The 27,891-nt window shown below is 33.6% G+C and overlaps 1 protein-coding gene and 1 long non-coding RNA gene across 4 annotated transcripts in view; both read right to left on the reverse strand.

Moving 5' to 3' along the window:
- Positions 1 to 27,891, reverse strand: part of NOVA1 (NOVA alternative splicing regulator 1) — a 154,901-nt gene that overhangs the window by 103,331 nt on the left and 23,679 nt on the right. The window lies entirely within an intron of this gene.
- LOC141962144 (uncharacterized) overlaps positions 4,443 to 27,891 on the reverse strand; it is a 41,268-nt gene continuing 17,819 nt past the window's right edge. The window contains exon 3 of the long non-coding RNA XR_012633874.1: positions 4,443 to 4,904. This is a non-coding gene — a long non-coding RNA (uncharacterized LOC141962144). The remainder of the gene's footprint in view (positions 4,905 to 27,891) is intronic.

Below are 27,891 nucleotides of genomic sequence, written 5' to 3' on the forward strand. Positions count from 1 at the left end.
TCACGCCATGCACTAATCCATCGCATTTCACACAATTAAAACCATCATACATGTTACTGCAATTTACTAAGTCTAGGTAACCAACAGATTATTTGTTATGAAATGCACAAGTCTATCTTTTCATAAATGCAAGTAACTATATGCATGTTACCCTGATGACACCACAACATTACACCATATAAAGAGTCAAATTCAAGGTCACTAGCCTAGAATCCAAGCCCTTTGAAACAGTTTTAAGCTATCTATCTCTAGCAATATTTTCTTTCCCACAAGTGTCAGGCAGCTAAATGGGGCACACAAAATTGAGACTCCTTAAAAAAAAAAAAAAAACACACAGAACTCACTCTTTCTAGGTACACATCACAGACACAAAACTAAAATAAACCAGACTTGACACACAATGACCATTTTTATAGAGTTATATTTGGATGGAAAGAAGTGCAGGAAAGCTTAATTTTGTTTTTTTCCTTCCTGGAGTTAAGCAGAAGGCACACAATAACTCAAAAGGGCTATAATGTTTGTCACCACTTAAGATAGCAACAAAGAAAAAGCAAACATTAAAAGTCACAAAATTTTAGTGTTTAAGAAGTTAAGATGGTTCATTTTATAATGATGATCCTATATTTCTTCTCTAATAACTTCTGAGGCAGAAGTTATTTAGGTTATTTAATGAATAGCCTCAAGTGGTAATTCCAGTCTTGTTTTTATGTAGGATTAGATGACTGCAACAAGATCCAAGACAACAGTAACAACTACTGAGTAGAGAGTAAAAGTATTCTATTTAGGTACATGAGAATTCAAAGGGAATGGATCAAGTGCAGGTCCAATGGTTTATCCTAGATAAACCTAGATAAAATTTTAAAATTAAGTCTCAGAAACCCTATCCATTTCATTTATCTGACTACCACTTCCATGTTACACTGCTGTGATTAAGACAAGGTTGTTCTGACCCGCATTTTCATTTCTATAAATACCAGAGGAGACACTGAGGTAATTTAGCTCAAAATATGTGATTATTCAAAAAAGTATTTTCCCTAAAAGGCCAAAGATGGAAAGGTAAGACAGAACGATCTACCTAGATAAAAATGCTAACATTTTAAGTTACCAGGTAACTTCCCACAAAATGAGAAATAATGTGTTTATTACTTAGGCCTTTAGCATTAAAGTAGACTTTAACATGGCTTTACTGCACTAGTAAATAACAGAGCTTCCAAACAGAGACCCATTAGTGTATGCTATCAAGTCTAAATAAATTCTCAGTAATTATCAGTGGCCAAAGCAAAGTGAAGTATAACTTCAACATATCAAAGATGTAATTGATCAAAGCAGGATGAGTCACAGCCAGAGAAGGTAGGATACTTTCAGACTTCTGTCACCACTCCAGAGTACCAAATGAGTATAAAACTATTCAGTGTTACCAGTGAAACATATGGAAAAATCATCAAAATAATTAAATCTAAAACTCAAATATAATTAATGAAAACTGGATCCGTTACTCAGAAATCATATACAGAACATTTTGGTGCTGTAAGTTTTCCTCAGTTATACTTACAGAAATGTAAAAATTATGCTTCACTGGGATCAGAAGTTAAACTTTGAATTTTCTGTATGTATTTATCTCTGTAGAGTATTTCACCATAGATGCACTGATCTTCTCTTGTTGCTTACCAAATGACCATCATTTTTAATAACCATCATAAAGAGAAAAGAAATATATGTAATTGTCAAACTATCAATAGTTACAGGCAAAAGGGATTCTTCACATTATACTACAGAACCAATAGAAAACACATACCATAGTGATCATACAGTGACAACTTTAAAGTGAAAGTGGGGGCTCCTAGCCAAAACAGAGCCATACAATATCATAGAAGTAATGACTCAAGGTTGGCTTGTCTTCCAAAACAGAGGTTCTCTGGCAAGTTTTCTTTTATGACACTCAGGCAGCCTTAATATAAACACAGAGTTTATTTAAAATTTCTACAGATGGGTTTCTGAAACAGCAATGACAAATTACTGCATTTTTTTGACCTCTGATAGTTCAATTTCAAAACTTCAAGTCTTGCTTAGCAACTCCCCATGTGAAATAGGTACTTCAAATATTTCAATCTCATGTTTGCTGCTAGAATTTGACAAGTTCTTAAGCAACACTGAAGAATCTACACAGAAAATATAAATTGTTTCAGGACAGACAGACAAGTGGCATTGTGTGGGGAAGGAACAGAAAAGAGGGCTACTCTACAAAATCATCAGTACTGTATCTTCCTCTTCCTTCAGAGATATTCTGAAATTATATTATATAGGTCTTCTATAGGCGTTCTCCGTCCTCTATAGTAGTTCTACTGCCACTGTATGACCTTGGCTATAGGAAGTTTTCATCACACCCTTTATGCTGTGACTTTCTACATTTTACATCAGTCATCTAATTAAAACAATATTAGCTACTGCATGTAATCAACAACATATTAAGAATACAATATTAATATTGCCAGAAAGCCTTCCATATTTAATTCTCTGCCTGTAAATGAAACAGATGGTTTTCTTATTTGAAGCAGTGTAACAGCTTCTGAAAGTCTCTAATAGGACTCTCAACAGAAAGCTTCTTCAAATCACTGTGCACCTATAGTCCCTTCACTTCACAAATAAGCATAGAGCATCTACCCCTGAGGATTAAAACTTTTAACCTAATTTTTGAAGTTATCATACAGTAAGAGGGCTTCACCATCATTTAATTGCTGAACTGGATAGGATACAGCCCATTCTGCAGAACTTACACTGTTCAGACTCTAGTTTTGATACCTGCTTTTAAACTAAAATGTTACTTTTTATTGTATGATTTGTCCCTCATCATCCTGTTTTTGTAAGGTAATTTTCGTAATGGAAACTGATGCAAAAACTGAGTCCTCATAGCCAAGTAAAATTATCTATTATCCTGAAAACATTAACCAGTAACATACTGGTTTTTATAATTACTGAAGTCTACTTTTAGAAATGTATCTATACAGCATTACAATTCAGCTAATGGGCGTCAAAATTACACACAAAGAAAATACACTAACTCATGCTTTTGCATATAAGTACATCCTAACTATGCATATTTTAAATAAGAACATAAAGCAAAAGTATAAAAAAATACAATCTGAGTTTAAACACTCATGACCTATGTATGTGTATCATTTAAAAAGAGGAAAATAAAAATGTAAAACCAAGATTTTACTCTTACATTATCGTTGCTAAATACTTGAATGCATGTTACTGGTTTAATTTGAAAATTTATTTAACTATTTGAGAAAAAATGAACCTAAATTCACAGAATGAGCCATTACAACAGTAAAGATTTCTGTATCAAATGAAAGATATGGACATATCTGCTCAATACAACAAATCTAACTCTAAACCAAAACTATCCCATCCTGTACATGCATCCATGTGAGTATGAAAGAATGCAAGACAGAGAGCACATGCATCTGCATCTAAGACGGAGACTGTATGCAGGGTTGCTTATCAGAAAAAAAAAAAATCTGCAAGTTGCATAAGTGTAAAGGAAAATGTATATTATCAATAATTATTAAAAGTGCAGAATTCTAAACACAGCATGCTATCACTTAAAACTACACATAAGTATGCAATAATGTTGTCTGTGATATCAAACCAAACATATCAGCAAATGCTTGATCACTTCTCACTTCTTATAAGACTTTTTTCCATGCTGCTTATACAGAAAACATTTAATGTGGGACCTGAACTGATGAGTCTAAAGTCTCTACACATGGTCCAAAACCAAACTTAGAAACAAAGACCAATAGGTCCAAGATACCATTCAAGTGAGTTTTCATGTACAATGGATTTCTTCTGACTTACAACTTATTTCTTGAAATCATCAATAAAGGACTATGAATATCTTCTACATTATCACTTCCATAAAATCAGGCTCTCAAATTATATCCCACTGTCTGCTTTCATTAGGTCAAGATTTTGAAGGGGGGAGGTGGGGGATAGACTATTGTTCTTACTCCTATTTATTCACACAAGCAGGCGATATCTCAAAAACCCAACATAAATTAGATTATGTAGGGGGTTTTGATTTTTTAAAAAAATCTTTTTAACTTAATTGCAACAAAATGACCAGCATTGCTTGGTAAAACCCCAAACCACCAACATTATAGTAGCCATGGCTTTATTGATGTTGCAATCCATACTCAGTGAAGGAGAATAATAATGCAGTGCCATAAGCGTTAAGGATGTAGCTCCTACTGAAAGCACATGAAAGGTTCTCATTAGTCAAAGAAGAATGGGTTATAAATGCAGTTGTGCAAAATCAGAGTTAATCTTAATGAAAACAAAAATGTCAGGTAAAAAGTGTGAAAAAATTTAATTGCATGCACCTTACAAAACAAGGTGAGCTAAATCACGGTTACAATTGTTAAGATATTTAAAATGGCACTTATCTGTGGTATTTAAATAAAATTAACACCAAATACATAAAATATAAAATAAATTCAATATTTATTTACAATTTTAGGCCATTATTTGTACAGAAAATTACATTAATTTCCTTAAGTGAACAGTTCTTTTGAAAGGGGGATGCGTTAGATAACTGATTTTTCGATCTTGAGTCTTTATGCTCCCCTGCTAGTATTCAAATTTAAAAAAAAAAATGTGAAACTAATGCAAGCACAATAGCAAATAATTATCAGCACCTGAAATTCTAGTCATTTTAGCTCCTTCTTAAAAGTGTTTACAATTTATTACAAATGATTCTCTGATCGTAGAATCTGATGAATGAATAGTGTACATAAATGAGCTAAAAATAAGTCAGTGTTAAAAGGTAAGGTTGCCAGTTCTTTCATGGTCCCAGAAAACGTAGAGGAAGTTGGCAGGATCAGTTCAGCTCCACTGTGCTCCTGAAAAATATAAAATACCAGTGTCCACTGGATCATTGGGTCCTTAGCACTCTAGTACTATTTATGAAGAAGATTTTGGTGATGACCGTAATGGTGCTATAAAATATGGAGTAAGACAGATTTGTCAGTAGGCGTGATCTTTCCTTCTCAAGGTTTCATGCCCTAAATACATATTATTTAAAAATTAAGGGTAAAAAATGCCTTGCATAATGATAAACATATTAGGACCTCACCTTTGGATATTATTACATAAATAGAGAAGAAATGTTAGGAAAATTTTCAAATTTAAATTCAATTCAGTTTAAGTGATGACTCTATACACCTGTTTTATTCCATTTTTATGTAATGAAATTACATCTTAAGTGTTAATCTCAATATATACTAGCAATATATAATTGAACCTAAGGTTGAGAGCCTCCAGAAGGCTCAAAAACTCTCCCCTCGCAATTAAATCAGTAATGTAATTCCTCTTATGGCAGCAAATACAAGCTAAATAAAAATACAAACCACTGGCATCTCACTATTACTACCTACGTATGTTAACTAAACCAAGACTTCAGAACACCCACAGAAAACTGTCATGGAATCTGGAGATGGCACCACTAAAAGTCCTGCTGGACAAGCCCTCTTACAACCAGAATCATAGCTGAAACTGTATCAGCATTATACAAATTAAAGATTTTGCCAAAAAACTTTGGCTTGGAAAAGAGGGCTCTACAATAAAAATATAAAATAGAATAAAAATACAAGTGAATAATTCTAAAGAGCAAAGTCAGAATACTTTCTGTACCTGTTCAGCTACTGTCAAAGCAACAGAAGTGCTTCTGTACACAGAAGCACATAGATTTGATAAATTTGTTACTTAACAGCAGTTTCCTAAGTCCATGAGTATTCCATTTACTCAAAATGCGCCAAATTTTGTTGTGACCTAAAAATTAATTTACCTAAGCTTGAACAGATTTTTCAAGTCGTATTTAAAATCTGTAAAAAATAGATACATATGTTGCTATAGAACGTAGTAGATGCAACATAACACAGTCCCTATTAAAAGCAAAAAGATTACAAGAAAAAATTTAATCAAAAATTGTACACGTACCTTACTGATCAAAAAAATATACATAATGTATATCTTGTTAAATTACTCAACTACAATACAAATTTAAAACCTACTATGTTGTCACAGATCAATAGTGCAAAGCAGGTATATATATCAAGCAAAATGAAAATTAACTTTGAATATTGATTGTGAACTTAGCATTTAAACTATGTCAATTTCTCTGCCAACACTAAAATAGTCATGTATAATTAACTTAAGATTCAAATTAGTTTTAAATTAAGTTTTACTATTGCAAGGAATTGCACCACACTTCAATTCTGTCTACCAAACAAGAAAAATGTGCTAATCCAACCTCTCCCATCACAGTGCACTAACACAAATACTGCAATAACATGAATTTCTCAACAGGCAAAATGAGTTCCAGAGCTTGCATATTCTTTCTGCACTTCCGTTTTCAGTATCTGTCATGGGAATACCAACAGGTAGATAACAGAAACGTTAGTTAGAGGTTGCAAACCTAATTCACAATACACCGTGCAACTTCTTGTTTACCAACTGCAAACACATGTTTTAGCAGAATCAAAAGTTACATTGCATACAAAAGCTTCCTAAATTTGTGAAAGTCTTTCAACTTTGGAAGGAAAAGAGTGCAACTTCGCATGTCTAGGTCCTCAACATAACAGAAAGAAAACAGAAAAAATGGACTAACCATAACACCAAAAGATTCAAGAAAGGGATCATCTTTCAATTTCATTCTACTGTGTACATAAAGCAATTGAGTCTGATTTTTCAACTTCCACAAGAATCAAATCGGGTGAAATCTTCACCCTCACTACAGGAAAAAACTATCACATCAAAGAGCTAGGGTTCTACCCTATAAAATAGTCACGCCACAGTTTAATGGCTTGAGTGGCATATTTAAGTACAAGTAACCCTAAAAATGCTCTTCTGAAATGATAACTTCTTGGGGGGGGGGGGGGGGGAAGGAAAAAAAAAAAAGAAAAAAACCCACACTCAATACCACATACAACCAACATTTCAACTGAGCACTGAGTGAGTTTTCAAAGATAGCAAACCTCACAACATGGAGACTAACTGTTGACTGTCAGAACTTACTCAGACCACAGCCTTTATTTTTAGGCATTGACAGAAAACTGGCTACAACCTGCATGAATTATCCTCCAAACTATTTCCAGCTACTGTCAAAGAGCTCCAGTTCCTTCCTCATTCTGTGAGCTGAGTATTATGATCCTGGGCAACAGGCTCAGGTGGCCCTGCCCGAGCAGGGTGGTTCAACAAGATGACCTCCAGAGGTTCCTTCCAACCTCAATTACTCTGATTCTGTGACACTATAAATAGGGCTGTATGTCAAGCTTCCTAACAGGTATTTAAATACAACAAAACAACGCAAGTAAGGCTAATATGGAATTCTTACTATGTAAGTTGCCAAACTCAGTATCTCCATCTGACTGAATTTGATTTTGTTAGCACAAGTAAATATTTCTGTTTATAAGTAAGGCTAAGCACTAGCAAGACTCTTACGCAAGAGACACATAAACCAAAGACCCTACCCAGAGAAGGCAACTGAAATAGATTTGAGCTTACCCGTAGAAACTTAACACCTTTATTTCTCAATTTTGTATTTCCATCTTAAATTAGCTGGGGGAAGGTCAAAAAATAGTACAGAATATTCACTTACGAGTACAAAGAATTTAAACTGACTAAAATAGGAAGAGGGTAAGCAACAAATTAGTGAAGTAAATATGAAAAATATTACATAAACAAAGCAAATCCAAACCTAAATCCATTATTTAACCTAACATGTTGTCTTTAATTTACCATGTATTACACTGAAAGAAAAACTTCTAAATATTGGCTCAGTCAAAATACTGTCTTCTCTTTAGCTGTGTGAATTCAGGGTTTTTTAAAAACTAAAACTGAAGTGAGATGGACCTCTCACACACATCTTTACCTGGTATAAGAGAAGGAAAAAAGGTAACTCAAAATGGCCAAGTAATAAAGGAACTTTACTTCAAAAAGAAAGGTTATGCAATTGATAGCAATCCAGACCTAACAATTAAATTTTCCCATGACTTTTCAAAAAAAAAATAGAAGCATTTCTCATGATGCAGCACAGCTTCATTCTATAGTAGGCAACCCAATTTTTTAGTTCTAGAGATTACAGAGAGTGTTATCTCTTCATATTCCTTCCTCTGCCATTCAAACCTGTGTTTCTATACAGAAATTTTCATTTACTTGGAAATCACACATATTGTGATATATATCACATTGTTCTAAGATAAACAATTCCATTATCTAGGCTATACTCCTTGTGATCTCTACTGCTAGTGTTGTCTGAGTACACAGCTTCTAAATATCCTTCCATAATTGTTCATATCATGCTTTAAAACGTAGTTCTCAATTATTTCAAAATCTATACTCCACCTTTGTTTAGAAAATTTTTTTTAACAAATCCAAATCATTGGATTTGAGCAACTCCCAACATGTTAGATGTAAAGATCAAGTGAGAGATGATGTAGACTTGATCATTAACTTAACAGCGTCTATCAACAGACTATAACTTTTTAAGAAAAAGACATAATATAAATCAATGTGTGAAAAATATATAAAAATAATTTACAGATAAAGAAAGAGAATGACAACCATTTAGGACAGCTCTGGAACAACTGTAAATTCCTTCTCCTATTCATTTTAAGAGCTTCTTTCTGCTTCTGATAATGCTCATTTTAAAATAAAACCAAATTTATAATGTGTTCTATTGCTGCTAAGATGTTTGGGTTACAGCTTAGAAAAAATATAACTATTTTGGTTATTTCTTACACCAGATAAAAAAAAAAATCAAAATATTTGCATTTCCTAAAGTCTAAGTGCTTGTGTTTTTAACTTAACATTTAACATATATTTTGAGAATGTTTTGGATTTTTTTTTCCTGAAAATATATTATGTGTACATGCCACAATGACAGAAAGGTAAATACAAGGATATACACTCAAAACAATGAAAACAAGTCTGCATATCTTTATAAGAGCGCTCCAGAAGATTCAGCAGGACATTTTATAGAAGAAAAATGGGAATTAAAAATATTAAAAGGAAACTTTTCAATATTTCTGAATTCCAGCTTTGACCACTGAATAGTTATCAATTACCTCTGAATGTCTCAACTTTCCTATATCCAGCTCCCCAGGATTTATCATCACATCTTAATCATCTATCCAGTCCCTCAAAAATGCATCCCCTAGATGATTAACATATTCTATTATTATATGTAAATGAGCTAGTTCACCACCAAATGTATGGTCAAGCACCTATCAAAAGTGGTTTGTTAGGAATGGAAAGAAAGCCAAACACCTCTCTACAAAGTCATGACATACTGAAAAACTTGAATTGTACAGATTACTTTTAGAAGATTTTTTTTCATTTAAACAAATACTGTCAATCAAATTATGAGAAATATCGTGACACTGCAACATTACAACTGCACCTAACTTTACAGAGCACGGATGTACACACAGGAAAAAAAAAAAACCAAAACAAAACCAAAGTTGTATTAGCACAAAAATATATAATTTCAAGGAATTATCTGACAAGCAGAGTATACATATGTATGTCACAAGAGGATTTTTTTTTTTTTAAATCTGCCATATATATTTTTAGGAAGCAGAACAGTGATGAGAAACTCATCAACACCATTACTTGCAACATATTTCATAATTGTTTCTATCTGAGACCCAAAGATACTATGACTGCAAATTAAGAGTCAGTTACATTCAGGAGAAACTGCATTAAAGACTGTAAGGAAGAGAAATATTCTAGTACTACAAAAAGACTACACAGGAACAGCACAGACCACTTCCTATTGGTTGCATTCACAAGGTTGAAATGTTTTCACCTATCCATTGCTGAAATTCTTTATATGATAAAATAATTACATACATTAAACATTGTGGTGGTTTGACCTTGGCTAAATGCCAGGTACCCACCAAGTCACTCTATCACTTCCCCCCTTTTCCCTTGTTTTCTCAACAAGGCAAAGAGGGGAAAGAAAATAAGATAGACCAACCCCTGCGGGTACAACAAAAGCAGTTTGAATATAAGCAAAGCAAAACAAAGGTCCGTGCATGGAAGCAAAAAAAAAAAATCAAACAGATTTATTCTCTACCTCCCATGACCAGGCGATGTGGGGCCTTCTCAGGAGCAGGGCTCCCATACACGCAGTGGCTGCCTCAGAGGACCAAGGGTGACCCCATCCCCTTCCTCCTTTCTCCCAGCTTTGTACTGAGCAGACGTCATACGGTCTGGAATATCCCTTTGGGCAGTTGGGGTCAGCTGTCCTGGCTGTGTCCCCTCCCAAGATCTTGCCCACCCCGTCCCACTGCGGGGGGAAATGTCAGAAGGAGCCTTGGTGCTGTGTAAGCGCTGCTCAGCAGCAGCCACAGCACCAGGGTGCTGCCAACACCCTGCCAGCTCCCAGCATAAAACACAGCACCGTGAGGGCTGCTACAGGGGAAACCAATTCCAGCTCAGCCAGACCCAGTACAAACATATACGTCCATATCCAGTATTTGGTAGATATAATAGTATGCCTTCTTTGCAAGTCTGACAGTTAAGAAATAATGGGGTAAAACTGCATCCGATTATGACAACACTTCTGAAGCTGTCTGAGGCTTTCGGTGCGATAACCACAATTACACAAAGGACACAGAGCCCTTTACTCTCCCATATGACAAAAGCAACTGACTTCCTACAAAACAGGCACAGTACTATTTCTTTCACAGGGCACACATGACCACAGACAGAAAGGATGTATGGGAAAGAGGAAGCACAAGAAAGTTTGTCATTGTCCATACAGGACAATTCATATTTCTCAGACGTCATAGCTTTTAAAGATCTTTAAGTTTTACATATTTTCAAAACTAAAGCCATGATGATGAAGCATTTCTTTGTCAAGTGTCCCTCTGCTTTAAGGTCCTCCAAAGGGTTAAACTAATTGCACAGATCATAAAGCATCTAGAGCCTCAACACAGCTGGTTCAGATGGTCTCAGATATAATCTCAACATATGAGGACACCAATGACAGAAGGGTGTTTGTAAAAATAATACTGAATCCAGAAGAGCATCTTTGGCTGTAGGACAAGATATAGTCAATATCCCACCTATTTTGCCTGGAAAATTGCTCTGTTAATTTAGTTCACTAAAACCAGACTGGCAGACCAAGAGGCAATCACACCAAATCATAATTTAAACTTCTAGTGACAGAATATTTACATATATGATCTAATTATGTTGGGCTTAGATGGCTCTAGCTTCAGTAGTTTACAATAGCAAACAAGAATCTTTCTGCTATTGTCCTCTAATATTTTGCAAAGTAAGTTAAACTTACATTTTAAAATCTCTGCTGAGGTTCATGTTTTGTGAAAAAAAAATGGCTTAAACAGAAAGTAAAGTGCTTTACATTAAGGTCTTATTTGGAGAATTTCTGTGTTACTCTGCACAAACTTACCAAGACTTGCACTTTGAATCCATCTTGTCCAAACTCAGTATGGAATTACGCAGATTCTGCTGAATTCTCCAAATAACAGAATCTAAACCATATTACTTTGAAAGCTGTTTTCAAAAAAAACCCAACAAACCTTTTTCTGATTAGTGTGTAGAAATAAGTCCTTTTTTTTTTTTTTCCTCAGCAGGCAAATGGTCAAACGGCAACAGGGTTGGGGTAAGAAACCCAGACTGGGCTTTGGCAAATCAGACCTTAAAAATTAAGGAAACCTTAGAATAGTGAGGACTAACCACCAAATCGTTTCTTTGAAAAAGGGAGGCCTTATGCTAGTTACCTAACAAAGTGTCAAGAGCTTCTCCGCTTAGATGTTTCTGTGGAACAGCAGTTTGTTGACTTTTGGTTATACTAATTTGCCATACATATTTAAAACAACTGGAAGCAGGAGATGGGGGTTAATGATCAATGGTCTGGGAGGCATGTAATGTTCATGTTCATGTTTATGAACATTACATGCCTCCCAGAAATTTCCTATATCTTAGAAATACTCTAAACTCTCTATTCTCATTGACACACAAATGCAGAAATCTGGGGAAAAAAAATGCCAAAAGGGTAGCTCTTCATCTGTGACCGAAAAAAATGACAATGCTTTTTTATCAAGCTAGAAAATTATACAGTGGTGACTACCACAAAGTTTTGCAAAAAACCTCAAACCACTTCCAGTATAAATGCATATATCATTTTAGTATAATTCCTTAAATGTTCATTATAATTTAGAGTTCACTGAGCTGAAAATCAAATTATTGTGTAACAGATACTAGTTTCCTCTTCTCTTACATTAATGACAAGGCAAGTAGGGAGGCCAAGATACATAAGATGAAGAGGGCATTTTACATTTTTTAATTACAATATAGAAAGGATATTAAATTCACCACAGTTTTAAATATAAAAAGATATATATAGAGAGAGTCCAAATTAAAATGAGATCAATTACTGGTGACAACTTTGAGTAAATTTTCAATACTTCTAAATACCTTTTGATTGTGCTTAGTCTATTAACAGGTGTATAGAAGACTTCTGATAAGTAAAACAGGAACATTAAAGAACTGCAAAAATCAAAGTAGAATTCTGTATTTTGGCCACCTACAAACAAATGGTTTTCCCATACTAGTTCATCCTAGAAAGTATAACCTCAGAAAAAGCAAAGAAAAAAAGGGATTACCATCACTGACATTTCTAACTTGTAAATCAAACATGTTGCTAACAGTTAAAATCTAGCACACAGGCTACATAAGAAATAAATCCAGCTGTATAACAAGCTACACTTACTTTCAACACATACAAGAGGCATTTCCAGTTGCTAGGATATTATGTAGTATATTAAGTTACATGTAAACATCCTCACAGAGTTGGTATACAGAGCTTGTCATAACATTCAAGGAGAGTAAAAGCTTTATACATACTACTGTGTTCAGAAAAGAATTCTGTGTAAGCGTTTGATTTATTCAGTATTCACTTTTAGAACATCCAAAAGTGTTAAAAATACCACAAAAAAACCCCACCAGTCATATGTGTTTAAAAGAAAGCATTAGATAAAAGAGCCTCTCCTAAGGCAGACAGTGATTCTTTTACTTCCCCTGTTACTGAGTGTCCTTTATCTGCCTCATTCCTGCAAATATAACACAGATACAAATTTGTCACCACAATTAAATCAAAAATTGGTTACTTGACTATCTACTGAAGATCAATACAGATTTATTTCAATCCACCCTTATCCATTTCTGAAACTACTTATAGTGTTTCACTAATATCTAGGTTTCCATACCTAGATAAGATATATTTAGACTCTTCTCATATACAAGACCTACACCCTGCAACCTTATTTCTTAATTTTTTAGTTCATTTTTAGGGTATTAGAATTATGAGATTAAGTTTTATTTCTCTACTTTCTCAGTTTAAAATAACTCCAAAATTATGCTCTAATTACATGCATCAAAACTCATGAGTTTATGTGCTGAAAAAATAAGAAAACTCTGGAAATTCATATGAAGCAGGTTTAGACTAGATTATTAGGAAGCATTTCTTTACAGAAGGGGTTGTTAGGCATTGGAATGGGCTGCCCAGGGCGGTGGTGGAGTCCCCATCCCTGGAGGTGTTCAAGAGTCAGGTTAACATAGCACTGAGGGATCTGGTGTAGTTGGGAACTGTCAGTGTTAGGTTAATGGTTGGACTGGATGATCTTCAAGGTCTTTTCCAACCAAGACGATTCTGTGATTCTGTGAAGCAGTAGTCACATCCTCAGATTATTCCACCTCAATCCATTTATTTTGTTTAAACTCTCCAAATTGAAGTATCAAAACTAGAGAAACCTGAGGTATCCAGTAATGTGCTTGAGCTCCTAAACCAACTATCTATCCAGATACATCTCAGCTTCACTTAAGGGTTGGACCAGATGCTCACTATAATTAGTCCATTTTCTAGCTTCCATGGAACAAATTCTGTCAAAGAAAGGCTAAATGGGATAATGACACACTCAGTCAGGTTTCCCAATGCAGATAATCAAGTAACTAAAACTCCAGAATATTTTCTGAGTTGCACATTTTACACAAAGCTGTATTACTCAGACGCAAGTATACCATTTTCCCCTCACTCTTCAAACATAGTCCTTTACCATAATATAAAGATCTAGAAGCAAGATAGCACAACAAGTCATCGTCTGCTTAAACCCTGGTCATTAAGAGTTAAGAATACTTTCTAGTAATTGACAGACACCACTTGACCCTTCTGATGCAAGTGTCTAGCCAATATACTACAACACTAAAGCTGAAATATTACTATTTTCTAAGCCATTAATTAGCATCTACATGACCTCTCAATTTGATAGTTGCACTTATCCTTACCAATATATTAAAGCTGCAACATAAAATAAGGGCTACATTAGATTACAGTTGGCAACAAGATGAATTTATGTTTCAATATTTTACTTTTAGCTGGCTTTACGCTACAGAGGAGTACAAACCTGAAATACAAAACTCTATAAAAACACGTCAAACTTCTTCATGAATCCTCATTGTTCAGTATCAATATAATGTCCCAAAACAGCTACAATCCAAGAATTACATTCACTAAAAAGGCAGTTCTCATGAACCATAAAAAAAAAACAGAACACACGTCTACCACAGGGTGACAACAAATCCATGCATGCTGTATTGAGAACACACCATCTGAACTATTTATGGAATAAGCACCTTACCTGTATATTGCCATGACAGAGTATAAGCAGCAGTTAGAATGTGAATAAAAAACTGTTTTTCAAGAGAGGGAGAGGATAAGTAGTAACAACTTACCTGGAAAGTGAAAAGTATACAAATACAGATTCAAAGAAAATAGCCCTCATGCAGGTCTTAGCCAAAAAACCAAACAAACAAACAAACAAAACCCCACAAAAAAACCCACAACCTACAAACCTAAACCTTAGCTGCTTTTATACATCCACCTTATACATTATTTCTGATTAAACATCATGCAGTAATTTCAGCTGCAAACCAGATTATACTGGACTAGAAAACTCAAACTCCATCAGCAGGTAGAGCCACTTCTAAAGTATGTCTTTTAAAGCATAAACAGCTATAACTTCGAAAAACATGGTTTAGTGTGACTGTAGTCAGTCACCGAACAGATTTCCGTATGAAAACCTGGGATTCTCACTATCAATTACATGATCTGGTATGAAGTCATTAGAACATAGCTGGGTTTTCCTTCTGTTATTATCAACTCTTACAATATCATACAGGTGTTCCTTATGATTTTGCAGACAAATATATGCTAACAAAATAATTTATTGCTGATATTAATAGAACACTTGTGCTGACAGTCACTTAAATATCTCTAAATTTGAGCCAAATATGTCCTAATTACATTAATACTGTTACATTGCATTCATACATTAAAAACTAGCTTTTGATAGATCTTCACATGTATTCATGAAAAAGAATATTCAAAGGCATAAATGTAACACCTTTTTCATTTTATTACAGAAAAGATTGCAATCTTTACTTTAAAGATATGTACTTTAACTGTTTTTCAAAAAAAAAACCACATTGTGACCTAATGAAAAACTGTATTTCTTTTGTAGTAGTTCTTTAAATGAAAGTCAAGATAAATTGTGTTCAATTATTACTTCAACTCCTAGTTTCATTCGTGCAAGTTTATGAAGCAGACTTAATTTGTTCTGTACTTATATATAATACTTTGCAAATACACTGCATTATCACCTAACTTAAAAATATGAAGGCTGCCTAACACATTTAATCAGGGGAATACAATTTACCATAGCTTTACACCTTCACTTACTCATTAACATTGGACTGTTGCTCACCCCATAAAGAACAGTCATAAAAATTATAAGGAAATAAAAATTCAAAGAAAACCAAAACAGAATTTAAAAAACCAAAAAAGTCTTGCATGATGTTTTACTGCAAAGAGGGTTGCCAGTAAGGAAAGGAAACCATGCCAACATCTCAGGAAAAGGCATTGTATCAAATTGTGCCACTTTTGGTTCAAACAGCTACAGACATAAAGAGCCAAAAGGCAATGTAAATATCTTAGAACTAGCTTGAGCATCCTTTATTAGTAGGAGAATATCCAGTACTAGTTTTAATATAATAAAGGAACAAGGTACTGGCTTTCCCTACATGTATATCAGTCACATATCAAGAAAAATCATACAGTATGTCTTGTCTAACTCCTATTTTTCAGTGAAATAAACAACTATCAAGTAAACTTTAATCTGCTTTGTCTGCAAAACCAGTTATACATCAAGAAAGCATAAAAGCTCTTGATGTTTTTTCATATTCTGTGGTCAGACTTATGACATAGTTGTGGCAAAAAAATCAGTTTGCACAGAACAGGTGTGATTTCAGGTATTAAAATCAATGAAGATTGTTAGAGAGGAGCTTATAGAATGTTAGAGCAGTGCTCTCAAATTTATTACCATCACAATCAGCAATAACAGGAACAGTTTGTAGGATATAAATGGTACAGAAACCACTAGTTTGAAGGGCTATACATATCATATCACAGCATGAAATTTTTTTTAAATCTTCTAAAAATCAGAAATGTATATTCTTATTTTCATGTAGAAAATAAACCAAAAATGCTTTCTTTGGATTTATATACCGTTTTCTGCTCAGGAGTAAACTCACCAGCAAAGCACTAAGTGATCATTGCCTATTTCACAGGCCTGATAATAATGTCTTACCTGATTCGTTGCAAAGATGTGCACAGAATAAGGAAGTAAATTGCAAAAAAGTTTCTCTTTAAAAACAGATTTATTTTTCCCACTGAGACAGAGCAAACAAGAGGGAAATCTTGTGCAAGGATGGGGAGGAAGAAGCGGGGAAAGAAAGATAAGAGGACAGGGAAGAAAGAAAGGAGAGACCCTGTTCTTTGAGTGTTTGATTTAACATCTTAAGACCTATTTTACATAAGTGTTTAGCATTCACCATTTAACCACATTAATGAGAGTTTGAACATATTTTGTGTTACATAATACTAAATACTAAGTACTTTAAAAATTATTTTGTAAATAACTCAAATATCATACTCAAAATTAACAGATACTTTTGATCTGAATCCCTCTGTGCCTTATTTCTCTATCTATGAAATGGTAATATTAATGCTTCAACCCTACAGAGTGATTCAAATTGTGTATGTAGCTCAAATACTCCATAAGGACCACAAGGAAATTAGCAATTCTGTTTTCAGAGTAAAAATAACATGAAGTAACATGAAGTAAATAATTCATGCAGCTGTCTGCTGGCCAACGAGGAAATGAGGAAACAATATGTATTGAATAGGTGGGTCATCAGATGACCAGCAATCATCCTTTATGTGAAGGTCCTGGAGTCGTGTGTTTATAACAGTACATAATAATCCATCCAATGAATTTGTCATGATGAATCTATGTAGGGGGTAGTATAGTCATCTCCTAATTTCAAAGTTCTGGTTATGCAGCTTTCCTAGATGTTTTATAATACATTCTGGTTTTATCTTTCTTTGAGACAGAAACTCAGGTAACAATGGTAGGATTCTGTGCATGGGGAACTGTCTATCCAGACAGCATAAATGTAGAAAGAGAGGACTTAAGTCATGCAATAAAGAACTCAGTGCTTTCAACAATGAGAAATTCTTTAGCTTCTTCTAAGAAAATAAAATTCATTTCAACTCAATTTCTATAAATGTTTTGCATTTTTAAATATGAAAAGAAATAGTCTTTTTCATAGGAAATTCTAAATTCATTCCTTTGCTTTTTAATAAATCTAGAACATAGTAAATATTCTGATAATATTCTCAAAAAAAAAAAATTCATCAGATTAACATACATATCCTGCCAATGATCCTCCTGTTAGGATAAAAATTAATTATTTCCATTAAAGTTAAGTGGTTTGCATGATATGTGGCAGATTTCATATATGATGATTTAAATAATCTAAAAGCAGCAGAAATTTTTTACAGATGTTTTACTTGAGATTTAAGATTTTTTGTCATGTAAATTTATCACAGCATTTAGATTTTGCTAACATATTCTGATTTTCACAGAGATTCTTTCACATACAACCCATTCAATCCTCCTGCTTGATCCTGCAGGAAAGACATTGTGCTAAATTTAGGTTATTACAATCATTTCTATGGTAACAGATGGATGTGAAACACAGGATTATGACTTCACTGCACGACTCTGCAGAAAGAAGTCGGATGGTGGAGGAAGAAAAATCATATTCAAAATATCTGCAGCTGTAGCAGGGAAACACAACAATCACTGAAAAACTGAACTGTCCTTTTTTTAAAAAATACATGTCTTTTTTCAAAATCTCTTGAGGTAAGTCTTCCCCTAACAAATACCTTCATCACTGACAATCTCCACTGGTTTTTTTCTTTAAACCAGTATCTCTAGCCTGGCATAATTAAAAGAAAATAATGTTTCAAAATATAGGTTATGCAGAAAATTATAAATAGATATGAATCTACTTAGAACCTTCAGAGTTTAAAAAAATAAAGAAAAAATACAAATATGCAATTCTAATAGAAATGCATTCCATATAAAAAGAAGGGTAAAAAGAGAGAGCATATTTCAGCTAATACAAACCAGGAGAAAGGTTGTTTTATTATTCTTGCTTTTTGTGGATTATATTCTCTGATGTATACAACGATTTCATGCTAGAAATGCACATCAAATAATATTCAACTAAGAGCTAGAAAAGTCACCAAATTTTCACAGCATAGCATGTTATCACTATTTTCTTCAGCTTGATTTCATCTTAAAATCCAAGCAAGTCTAGATCAGGGAAACCAAAATATAAGTGTTTATTATATTGTTATAAGCAGTATTAACTACACAAAGTACTCCTCAAGCACAGAGACTAAAAAACCACCCATAGCACCTGCCGTAAAAACTGCAGCACTATATAAAATTCTTTACAAGATGGTGTCTGAAATGCCTTCTATATTTAATCACAATCCTTAATGATTCTGCAATGAAAGGCTATTGTAAAGGCAGAACTATATTTAACATTTCTGGGTTAGCTGGACACGGATTACCTAAGTACAGAAAAAACATGAATAACCCTGTGACTAATAGTGGCTCCTAACTTAAATATTGAATATTACTGTGATAACATACTCAAAGCAGGAATTTGACTATAAAGGTTATGCTATTTTAAAATAGTAAAAATACAGTAGACTTTAAAGGGATTTTTGTTTCTATCTTGCAGGAACAAGGTATTTATGATTGAAAATACCTTCATTTTATTTTCTCCGATTTGTTTGCTTGGATTTTCAGATTAAATCTAACTTATGAAAAAAAAGTAACAAGACAATAGTAATATTTATGAAGAATTCCTGAAACACATCAGATATGCAAGGTAAATATACATAGCTATTATATTTTAGTGACTATAAGGACATTAATGAAAGTCTTTAATCAGTATTAAAGATAATACCCTCGATGCTGAAGCTGAGCATGGCTGAAGAAACCTTTGCATTTGAGATCTTTATGCACTACAAAACTAATAGTAAAAGTCAACATTAAGGGCTTTGTTGATTAAGGACCTTTTAAGAGCCTTTTCTCTCAACTGGAAAACTGTTGCTAGTTTTTTCTCCCATATTTAGTGAAAAAACAAAAACAAAAAACAAACCAAAACAAATCTTTGAAAACCGAATTTTTCTGTGTGGCAGAAATGAGAAAACAAGTCAGAAGGGACCAGAAGGCACAAATCACACTCTCATATATCTCATTTACCTAAGGAACATGGGCTTAAAAAACAACAAAACCCAAAAAACTCAGTAAGAGTGGAAGGGGAATGTGTGACACAATTCTCCAAATTAGAAATTCAGGTCTTGGTTATCCCAGTATTCTCAGAAGATTCTATGAAGGACTGCAACACTAATAAAATTATGACAGGAATGACTAAATAAAAACTGATATGGAAAACTTTTTTTTCTTTTTAATTCAGACCACTAGACCATTTAAAACTTTGTTCTTTTTTTAATTTGCAATTAACCTAAATACATTTCAAATATTCCTTACTCCTCTGGGAGGAAAAGTTCTTTCTGTAAAATATGTTACATCATACACCTTTTATTTAAGAACTTAGAAAGAACTCAAAACACATTTTTTCCCTTCAAGAACTTTCTGAAATCTTATATTTAAAAAAGCCATACATTGATATTCTCAACACTTTAAATGTTTTAAGAGATCAAAGTTATTAAAAAGAAACATCACATGCTTTCTGTGCATAGGGCAAGAGGTAAGGAGGAAGAAGGTTGCTGCTTTCACATACAAAGGTACACACCATTCCCCCCCCAACAGCTCACTTCGCTCATTCTCAAAACAAAACTTCCTACTTAAGTACTGATAATCCTAGACAAATTGTTTGAAGTGAACAGCTGAAGTGAGGATACACACTGCAGGTAGTAAACTAATGGTCTGATAAAACTACTCCTGTTTTCCTGGCCATAAAACTGGGTCATCCATCACGAAAATTGTGTTGTAACTCAGAACTGGAATAGCAACATTTGGCTAAGTGTATTATTACATCTTTAGTATCTGCAATTGTACTACTTCATTAAAAACACATTTAAAATATAAAAACATCATCTGTTTTCACAAAGAGACTCCCAAGTACAATCAATCAAGAATAGAACACAATGACCATAATATACTATAGCTATATCTACAGTGTCAATATGTCCAAGTAAAATCCATTTAAATTTAGAACAAATGTTTGATAGGAAGTTAAAAAAAGTTAAAAAAACTCTTCTGAATAAGCAATTCACAAAATGCTACCAGCAAGTAAACAAGTGTGGTATCTGGTTTTAATAAAGGGGTCCAGGAGATTTAGCTCAGGTGAACTGGTCCTCAACTAACTTCTCTTTTGGGGTGACAAATTATCAGTCCTTATGGAACAGTAAAAGGCTTTATTTGCCTTACCTCACCCAGGGGTTTGTCATTTTCATATGGATTTGGCAATAGGCAGAAGTCGCCCACAATTTGGCCATCTATAAAGGACATTTGACAGATTAGAAAGCATTGAATCATCTGCAAATAAAAAGTTAAAAAGCTGTTGCTAGAAAGGCATGACTGGCTGAAACCATGAAATTTTATTTTCTTAATGGGAACAAACTGATGGCCAGGGAACCTAAAGGAATATTTAATGCTTAGGGATCGTCCAGTATTATTTAGAGTGGTTAAATAAGCAAGGAGCTGTCCTTGTAAATAAATAAATGATCTGAAAGGCAGGTCAAGGACACTACATCGGCACAGGGCCAGGCAACAGAAGGTGCTAAACAGAGCAGACTGGTGGATCTGATGACCAGAGTAAGAGACCTCTGCATTTCAGTATACCAGAATCCCCTTTCTTTACACTGTATTATCTTAACTGGATGGCTAAGTTTGCATGGGCACATATGGTAAAAGCTATCTAGCAAAACAAAGAACAAACTTGTGCACAGATAGATTTGCAGAAAATATGTAAGCTAAAACCAAATAGAGGTTTTAATCTATTAAATACATTAGTTCTGTGTTGTCCTTTTGGTTGCATCACAGCAATCTATAGTGGTAAAACAACTAGAAAGGACTTCAGCAATTACAAACATATCTGATTGTTATTACTGAAATTCTACAAAGAGCCAAGAAAAATGTTTTAATATACACCAAAAGAGAATGCTTGTGAGGGTATATTTTTTCCCAAGGTAGATATATTTTTTCCCAAGTACTTCCTTATTCCTCATATATCTGAAACTGTCACTTGTTATATTGGTAGTTTAGCATTTACAGATTTTTTTTTTTTTTAAAAAAAAAAAGGTGAGAGAGAGTCTTTCATTGTGCAAACTACATGACTGAAAAGAAAGTGTCTCTTGACTCATTAATTACATAAGTACACCACTTTCTAGCTGTCCAGCTAGGAAAAACAGAGATGAACAAAGCGAGCAAAACAGACAAAAGGATAAGAAAGTTCTTTGATCCTACTAGACAATCAATTTTCTTTTCCCAGGTTTTAACTCCAATATATCACTGTAAATAATAGACTTGAAAAACTAATTTTATTTGCATACTGTTAGATGTTCAATGTTGATTCTGCTGTCACATAAAACTGAAAGTGGAAATAAGGCATTCCAAGATCTACCTTCCTTAATCTTATTACCTTTTTTACCTTCAGTGTGACTTCTGTCAATGGAATATCAATGAATACAAGGGAAGATTTGTGGGGTTTGAGTAACCAAAAAAAAAAGCTAAAAAAGCTATTAAACAGCTAAAACCCACTATTCAAATGATTTAGGCTTTATATGACTGAAGGTCATTTTTTTCAAATAACCACATTTAAACTCCTGAATAAATTATGCTGCTCAAAAGATCCCCTTCTATTTTAAGGGCATAGTAAAATAAGAATTGCATTATACAAATCGGGGGCGGGGGGGATAAAAATCAAGAAACCCTAAGCTAAAAGGTTTTCATTTTTGTGGTTCCAAAAGACTGCTATTGAATAAATGAACATATCCAGTTAACCAAAAATAGAGATAACTTAAAACCACAAGTATTTACAGAAAACACATTTTAAGCCACATATTAAATGTGATTTCCCTAGGAAACTGTACATTATAGTTAGTGGTAGATTTAAATTTTAAAAGAAAACCAAATGCATGCAAACAAGTCCATATCCCTGTAATCTCAGGAAGCCACAACTACCACAACCCTTTTACATCTGTTCTTAAAGATAGTCCCCCTAGCATAAGAAATTTTTTTCACACATCAGCCAGATTTGTTTGTCACATCACAACAATGTGGAAGAAACTCAGTGTGGCACTTCTCTGCACAAAAAAAACCCCAAACAAAACAAATAAAACCCGCTTTCAGGGAAGAAAAAGCTTTAATTTGTTTTCAATTTAATTTGAAGAATCAGAATAAAATCTAGTGAATTTAGAAGCAGTAGGGTTCTTTGGTTTCTGAAAAAAACACTACAAAACCAAAGTGATTATTCTCCAAATTCCTAGAATCATCAAGTTTTCTACAAATTACTTGATCATTTGACTAAAAATTAACAATAATATTTATGTTTTTCATTTGTAATTAAGATTGCCTAACACTTCATATGATTTATAAATAATACTGCCTCTGTCTTCACTTAGTTTTCAGTTTGCCAAAGCATAGCTTATCCAAATGATTTTTTTGGATCTCTGCCTTCAGTTGGTTGGTTTTCTACTTCTTCCAAGTTTCAGCAAGTGAATCAGTGACTTCCAATACAACTAAGAAAAATTAGATTGTTTCCTCATGTTAAGTATGTTTGAAATGCTCCTCTAGAAAATCTCATACAAGTGTGAGAGGTATGCTTTCACCAGCCCTCCCCACCACCCCCACCTCCAAAATCATATGTAGTTAAATTAGAATCCTCTGAACTACTGAAATTAGTCAAGATCAGGAATTAAAAAAAAAAAAAAAAAATTACCCAAAGAAGCCAATATTCTCTGTTCCCACAACTCCTACATGCTGGCCTAACTAAGGCTCTCTGGTTTTAGAGCATGACTAGGTACCTTAGTTCACATTTTTAAATGTTTGGCATAACTTTCAAATGTTTTTCCTGGTAAATCTGACCTGGTGTTGTGATAGCTACCAAAACATAAGAGCCAACTCAAGTTGTATACAACTTAATTTCAAAATGGAAGAATTAGACAACATAATCGGATTTAGTGAAGAACACTGGTAAGCAAGTGGCTAACTTTGGTGGGTTAGGGGACACTGAAGAGTTTCCTCACAATCACAGAAATCCTCACTCAGAAATTAATATTAACTTCGAAAAACTAAGTGCCTGAGAACACTGCAATATACTGCTAACAAATTCAGTTCAGCCTAACTTTTCACAGATGATCACTTTGGGCACTATTTATAAATGTCCAGTTTTAAACAAGAGGAATTTAACTGGCAAGCAGCAAGTCAAGCAAACACAATGGTAACCATCCATGAGCAATATATGGAACTAAAAAAAAAATTGTAGATATCCTGACAAAAATAATTCTGTGGAAGTTCAAACTGAATATCAAATGTTTATACAAAATTCAGCTATGGTTCTCCAGTCATTTCCTCCTCCCCCCAAAAAAACTAGGGACAACAGCACACCTTACACCTGAGGATGCTAAAGTAATTATTTACTTATATTTATGAACACTTCTGTGACAATCAGAAGAAAGTCACAAGCAATCAGTAACACCTGATTCCATGCATGCTTTCTTAAATTAGGAGCAAATAATAGCACAATGCTAATAAAACAAGATATTAACTCAACTACACATTCAGTAAGTATGCATAATCATTAATGACTTACAAGTCAATAAGTAAATACCACCAAAAAAATCACTTATGAATTATTATTCTGCACTTTTTCTTCACTTCTAATAGTACCTTTCCTCCATAGCAGAAACTAAAATTTTAAAAGTGACAATACAAAAGCCAACCTCTCACATATGTACAATAGCAACAGCGTCCCATTTCCTCTCACTACATCATTCTCACCCATCTGGACTGTTTTATCAGAAATAAACACAAGACAGTTACAAGGTAAGACAAAGGCAGTGACAATTACTACAAAACAAACACTACAACACAAAACCAAATAAGAGGCTATTACCTCCATTAAATGTTATAGAAAAAAAATCTTTCAAAACCAAAAATTAATGAAGTATCAGATGTGAATTCAGTCAAGACACACTAACATTTTTAGTTAGTGAGATTACACATCACTAAAAACAATCCCAATCGTATTAAAATAAACAAAGCAAAGACTTTATAGTGTTAACTTCTGAATCTAGTTTGAGATATAGATACCTAAAACAAAAGTGGTAACAAAAGGAATAGTATCATGTACTTCAACTTTCTTTTGCTTGGAACAAAGATTTGGTTTTGTCTTGTATAGCAAAAGTAATAATGTAATGCAAATATTTTTTAAATTGTCTCTGTTTCAAGAAAAAAAAAATTCAGAACTTATTAGTCAGATCATTTATATGCTTTACTATCAGCAGGAAAGGAAGTGCTGCATGTAACAGACAATGTACTTCATGCAATCTCACTGGGGTTCTTTTGGACCAACTCTTGAAATTGAGAAAATATATTAGGCATTTCAAAATATATAATTATAGAAAATAGGGCTCTTCTGAATTGTATTTGGATTTATTTGGGGGTTTATTTATGTTTTTGTTAAAAGAAGTGACCATTGTTTTACTGGTGCCAAAATGGTCTTTAAGTTGTCATGTATTTCAGGATGGATATTACGGATTTTTTTTTTAAATACATATATACACATACATGGGTGTGTGTACTTAGATACAAAGGCACATATATCATCCTTTGGCCTATCAAAATATTGTATCATCTTTCACTCTCATTATAAGGTGACTTTCTTTTCATCCTATCTGTAAACACTTGTTTAGCCATTGCCAAAAACATGAGCTAGAAGCAGATGAACAAGATTCCAGCTCTGATACTTCACAAAGATATAAAGTCAGAAGTAAAGTAGGTATTCGCTGCTTTACAGACACCAGATTGATATCTGTTTTTTGAATCCAGCACCACACTGAGCACAAAATCTCAAACAGAATCACCACAAAACTGAGAATTAGACTCCACACAATTCTCAAGCAGCAAAATCTAAGAAGGAAAACACTAAGGAAATAGTGAGATTTCAAACAACTAACATGTACAATTCTGTCAGTTCATTTGAAACCTTTCTGGATATGACTACCAGAAAAGTAACAGCAAATACTCTCCTCTTTCCCATTTAATCAAGGTCAGTGTTCAAACACAAAGATGTTGCATCCATGTGCTTGATGCATGTTCTTGATCCATGTTCTCTCCTTTCAGTCTACTAGTAACATTGATTTCAAACACTGATAACTGCCTTCATTCAAGAAGAGTAAGACAGGTGTGAAGCAAATGGTTATTCTTCCCTACTTCAACAACACAAGAAATGAGCCTGTACAGTTAATCATCTGTTTCACTAATATACCTATTAGAAGATATTTTATATCTTCAGCCATAATTGGACCACCATTAGATTTTATGCAGAACACTCACTGTCTTGACACTTTTTCTGATTTCCAGTGTTCTTGTCTTAAATGTTTGTATTGAAATTAAGAATGAAAAGAGCACCACAGTGGATCAAATATACTATTCTGAAATGAAAAAAGAAACAAAGTCATTACAGAAAGTGCTTTCCTCAGTGTACCTTCCCAGTGTTCCCCAGTTCACATAACAGCGTGTTTCTTACATAAAGCAGGCGCACTCTGCATACAGCTACTACCTTCCTGATCTTCCACAATCATCTCAGGGAGAAATTATTTGGAATATGGTTCCTTCTCATCCACATCCAAATTTTCTACGAAATGGAAAGTGAAAAAGAGGGTGGAAAGAAGGAAAGCCTGAGGACAGGCCTTCTGGAGCCAAGAAATCCTCCCACTGCCCTAAAGGTACTTATTGCCTATTAAAACACATTACACAACAATAAATTACTGGAAGCTTCAATAAATACCTGATAAGGAGGAAAATGTTTTATATTCCTGTCTTATTTAAAAAAAACCCTTAATTTTTAATCCCACACTTCAAGTAAATTCACTGTTGTCAGGAAAAGTCACCTCTAACATTTCCAATTTTGTTATTTGAGCAAGGCAAATTTATTAATACCTTTGAATCATCAACAGAAATAATAGACCTGTTGAGTTTATATTAACACAAAGCTATATTAAGAAGCAGGGGGCTACAAACACTACAGTATGCTAGAACACAGTTGTTAATACATCCATGCAGTGTGTTCTTTTAAATTCTTTTTCTACATAATTTAAGTGAGAAATCTTGGCAGTACGGAATCTAGAATATGATTTTGCTAACTATTTTTTTAATTGCATTCAAATTTTTTATGGAAGTTCACAACCTGTTCAGGAGATCTACTTTCTAAGTACAAAATTTAAAGTGCCTGGGATTTTCTAGACCCATGAGATATGAATTTTTGGAAATTCTTTTGCTTTAACCTGTTGTACTAGTTTCCTTTACAGGGAACAACCACCAGGATACCCCTAAAAAAATCTCGAAAGCAGACTTCTAGAGCAGCCATATAGAATTATGCTTTATACAAAACACCTTTAAAAGGGAATAACTTTAAATGCATAAGATTTGACATACTGGAAAATAACTCAAGATGCTTTACCTGTAACAACAAATAATCAACTGCAAAAATTTCAAATATAGCATCTCTACTTACTTAAAAAGACACCTAAAAAAAAAAACAAAAACAAAAAGGAAATTCAACATACTCCAGCATTTTACAACACATTGCTAAGATAGGGTAAATATTTCAGCAATGCCTTTGAGTCTCATAAAATCAGGTTTTGTTTATGTCTTTCCACAGCTACCTAAGAATTTTATTAGTTTTAAGATGAGTCCTGTTTTCAAGCTAACCATTACATTTGATTAATCTCTAGCAATAATACTTCTGACAAATTCACTTTCCAACCTTGGTATAAAGCTCATCTTTTTCTTCTTGCTAAGACTCACTAAGATGGTATAGATAGAAATACTTTTTATATATTTTTTATATATATATATATACACACACACGAGGGATTTTTCCTTTATTTCCTCTTTTTTTTTTTTTTTTAATCACACCAAAATATCTGAAATGAGCTATAAGGATGTAATTTATGAGTGAAAGATCGCTCTACTTATTTCCACTAGTTCCACCAAGGATAATGACCACAATAAGCCTCAATGGATAGTATCAAAGTTAGAATAATGAATACGATAAAAACTATTATTGTCCACTTTGTATTTCCCTAAAATACAACAGTTTTTTCACCGGGTTTCACTTCAGTACATG

Source organism: Athene noctua, chromosome 6 (assembly GCF_965140245.1).
Source record: "Athene noctua chromosome 6, bAthNoc1.hap1.1, whole genome shotgun sequence".
In the NCBI taxonomy this organism is placed as follows: domain Eukaryota; kingdom Metazoa; phylum Chordata; class Aves; order Strigiformes; family Strigidae; genus Athene; species Athene noctua.